Raw genomic sequence first — 4,416 nt, forward strand, 5'->3', positions numbered from 1 at the left:
AGGAGGTGTCACCGCCCAGCTCTCGGGTGCTGGGCGGTGCTACCGCCCAGCCAGGTGGTGCCACCACCTGGCTCTCTGATTTCACTAGTTTGGCTTAATTTTAGCCCAAACCATATCCGACTTTAGGCCCAGTTGGCCCCTAACCAGGATATAGGATTATCTCTTAATTCTAATCCTAATTACAAGTGAACTACATAACAAAAACACATCCTAAGCAAGCTTTCAACCGCGAACGTCGAGTCTTGTTTCGGCGAGCTTTCCGACGAACTTCTTCCGACGGACTCCCATCAAGCTCCCGATCTTGTGATGACTTTAACGAGTAGCCGAGCCTTCTCGATGATCTCCGTGAACCTCCGACGATCTCTTCGGCGAACTTCCGATAGGTTCCCGATTTCTTCTCGGTTGGTTCCGGCAGCATCTCCGACGATTCTTCGGACTCTTAAACGTCCATCGATCTTGACTCCGGTATTCTTGCTTTGTGTTTTCTGGTTATCGTAGTTAATCTTGCACACTTAACTCAATAATATGGATTAGATCAATTAACCCACCAATTGATTTCATCATCAAAATCCGAGATTCAACACTTTCTTATCTCTATGGATGTTGAACTTTGGAATCTTGTCGAAAATGGTTTTTCGAAGTCTTCTCTTCCAATGATCGATTGGAATGATTTGGAGAAGAAGGCTTTCGCTCTCAATGCAAAGGCTATGAATGCCTTATTTTGTGCACTTGATAAAAACGAGTTTAATCGTGTTTCGATTTGTGAAACTGCATTCGATATTTGGCACACACTCGAAGTGACTCATGAAGGCACAAGTAGAGTGAAAGAGTCAAATCAATCTTTTGTTACACTCTTTCAAACTTTTTCGAATGAAACCGAGTGAGACTATTGGCGACATGTTTACCCGTTTCACGGATGTCGTCAACGGTCTAAAAGGACTCAGAAAAAGTTTTTTGGATTTTGATCTCGTAAATAAGATTCTAAGATCCCTTCCTAAGAGTTGGGATCCTAAAGTCACTGCTATTCAAGAGGCAAAAGATCTAAACAACTTCCCTCTTGAAGAACTAATTGGGTCATTAATGACCTATGAGATGACTTGCAAAGCTCATGAAGAGCAAGAAGACATCCTTCCAAAGAACAGGAAGGATATGGCACTTAGAACTTTGGAAGACCACTTGAAAGAAAACTCAAGTGATGAGGACTGTGACGATGACTTGGCACTTCTAATAAGAAAATTTAAAAAATTCACTAAAAGAAACAAGTTTAAGAATGACACTAAAAATAAACTTGAACCCAAGAAGGACCAAGTTATTTGCTATGAGTGTAAAAAGCTGGGACACTACAAGAGTGATTGTCCCTAAGCCAAAAAGAGAACAACAAAAAAGAAGGCGCTCAAAGCAACATGGGATGATTCAAGCACATCCGAAGAAGAGGAGTCCAACACCGAGCAAGTTGCTCATTACTGTCACGCCCCTAAAAATATCCATGATATTTAAATTTTTTTCGCCACAACTAACCCAGGATCCAAACACACATTTGAGGTCACTAAGAAAACATTCGGATCAAAAATTTCACTTCTATAATCTATCAATTCATAACCCTGTGCAATTCATAAACATAGCACACATCACTCGATAATTTATACAATCTGAACTCAACTCATCAAAATAAAAACCACAATATAAATCCACAAGTGGGGAAATCTATGCAGTCACCACAATCATCGATTTACCATAAGTTCATATCATTACACAATTTAATTTAACATTCCAAAACCCTATACATGAGGGATCCTTTAACTTACACAAAATCCACAGGTTTAGATTCATAGTCACATTTCATTAGATGCAAGGTAGCTTATACACAACTACATATATGCTAACAAAAGTTCTGCCCAACGTCTTCTAAACTTTCCGCTGCCTCAGCCCATTCTTAACATTTAAGCAAGAGTTACGCTATCCTGAAAAATTTATCAACAAATGGGGTGAGCATAAAGAGCTCAGCAAGTGACTAACATATCCATATCAAAATAGTACAATTTCCAAAGAGATGCAGTTTTCAAACACGAAGCAGAATATACGATTTCGTATACATAATATCATTAGGAGCAGAATCATAATTGTCCTTTTTAATCATACATATTTGGTTCCTGACAGATGGGGCATAGAGTAATTGGAGCATATCAGAAACAAAGGAAACATATCGGAGCTTATCAATGGCATTTAAAATGTTCCAAATCACATCAACGACATATGGAACATTACGAAGCAAAATCAACAGTGAATGAAGCATTTCAGAGCATATCAAACTCATATGTCATACAGAAGCTCAAACGTCGTCCTTGACGTTGCAATCATATCATAACTATCCAGAGCACGAACAGAAATAACTCACCAAAACTCTGGATGTCATATCAAACATATAGAGGGTGTAGTGGGATCTCAGTCAGAATGTGATTCATCCAAGCAATATCCCACAAAGCGGGACCCCACAAAGCGGGCAAATAAGCGCATACTAGAATATCCCACAAAGCGGGACCCCACAAAGCGGGCAAATAAGCGCATACCAGAATATCCCACATAGCGGGACCCCACAAAGCGGGCAAATCAGCGCATACCCTTTACCATTTCTGGCAAAGGTCCAGACAATCCCACACACCAGAGTACAAGAAGGCAGTTTCAACAAATTGCAGCATATAACGGAAGCACACGCGGAACAACCAAACGTACATGTGCCTTTTCAAAAACAATGTGATGCAAGGAACAAATCTCTCACAAAAATATTCATTTTAGGGAAAGAATTGAAAGCAAGAGTGTACAGGGATTCTAAGCAATCGTAACCAGCTCAATTCCAATAAGAAGGTTAGGCGAATTCAAGTATCCAAAGGAAATGAAACAGAATACGCGAAATCGACCAAAGCTCGATTTCGGACAGAATTCCAGTGGCACATCCAACAAATATTTCAAAATAACAAATATGCTCCAATACTCATAAGAAGGCTATGGTTGAACCATATATCAGTCTATATTCGGATGGAACAGATTTCATATGAAACAGGGCTCCCAACACAGAGTTACCTCTGATTTGGTAACGTAAGGTCAAAATCACAATCACTGGTTTGCAGACTTTATAGGATCGGATTCAACAGACGATAGGATGAGCAATTGAACTCCAAAATGTTCAAACTATATGTCAAAAGAGAGGATTTCAAGTCTAGTTTCAAATAAAATCAGTTTGGTACAAACCAGAATTTTCAACAGGGAGTTATAGGCGTTTTAGTATCGAAAGGTCAGAAATCTTGAACTCTGTTTTACAGCGTCTGTAGGCTCTTTTGAAACAAATTTTTGGGTAAGTATTCGGTGTCCAAAATCTACAAAATCAGTGTCAAAAGAAATATATACGAGTCTAATTTCAAACAAAAATAGTTCCTGCCTGAATCCTCATTCTGTACTAAAACTTATAGCTGAAACAGTGCTTAGGGGTCAGTTTACCGAAAAAAAAACTTTCAGATTCCATGGTTTTATGTCCAAGGAGAGACATATCAGTTTCTAAATAGAAATCTTCCAATTTATTTTGAATCAACATAAAAATATAGTCTAATACTGCTGTAGGATGGGGTTAGAACACTTGCCTTTGCAAATTTTGACCCGAAGTAACAAGATTAAAGCAAAAACCCTAAAAGCCCCAAATTTTCTTTCTCTTCTCCTTCTTCTTCTTCTTCTTCTTCTTCTTCTTTTCTTTCCCTGATCACCCACGAGCTGCCTCCTCTGCTTCCTTAACAACGAAGGCAGAGAGGCTTAAGCGGTGGAATTTGTCATTTGGTGCATTTTGCAGTTTAGTCCTTGTTTTTATCATATTCACGATTAGGTCCTTAGGGTTTACATATAGGTCCTCAGATTCTTTCTTTTTTTTTTTTTTTTTTTTTTTTTTGAACAGATCTCCCAAATCTTAAAAATAAGTTACCTCTGATTCATACTCTATTTCTTTTGTCAATTAAAATAGATGCTTACATTATCACCAAAAATTTATACGAACATTCGGAATTGAGGGGTGTTACAATTACGCCTTAATGGCCATCGGAGATGAGGTAACGAATTTATTAGATGCTGATTTATCTTTCGATGAATTATTAAATGCCTTCCATGACTTATTTGATGAATGCAAGATTATCAATAGAAAATACAAATTGCTAAAAAAGGAGCATGATAGTCTTACTTGTGATTTTGATAAGTTAAAAACTGAATATCATGATAGTTTAAATTCATGTATCAAATGCCGTGATCTAGAAACTCTCCAAAAAGAAAACCTGCTACTTAAGGACACCTTGAAGAAATTCGAGGTTAGTAGCAAGTCATTGAACATGATCCTTGCAAACAAGGGTCACGTTCCAAAAAGGAGTGGAATTGGATTTGTGA

The 4,416-nt window shown here is 38.2% G+C and overlaps 1 long non-coding RNA gene across 1 annotated transcript; it reads right to left on the minus strand.

The window, feature by feature from the left end:
- Positions 1-1,707: 1,707 nt before the first annotated feature.
- LOC135630946 (uncharacterized) lies at positions 1,708-4,160 on the minus strand. Its single transcript, XR_010494190.1, has 2 exons — positions 3,633-4,160; positions 1,708-1,961 (listed from the first exon to the last, which is right to left on the minus strand). It is a non-coding gene; the product is annotated as an uncharacterized LOC135630946 (long non-coding RNA).
- Between the last annotated feature and the right edge of the window lie 256 nt (positions 4,161-4,416).

The sequence above is a fragment of the Musa acuminata genome, chromosome BXJ3-2, assembly GCF_036884655.1.
Source record: "Musa acuminata AAA Group cultivar baxijiao chromosome BXJ3-2, Cavendish_Baxijiao_AAA, whole genome shotgun sequence".
Classification (NCBI taxonomy): Eukaryota; Viridiplantae; Streptophyta; class Magnoliopsida; order Zingiberales; family Musaceae; genus Musa; species Musa acuminata.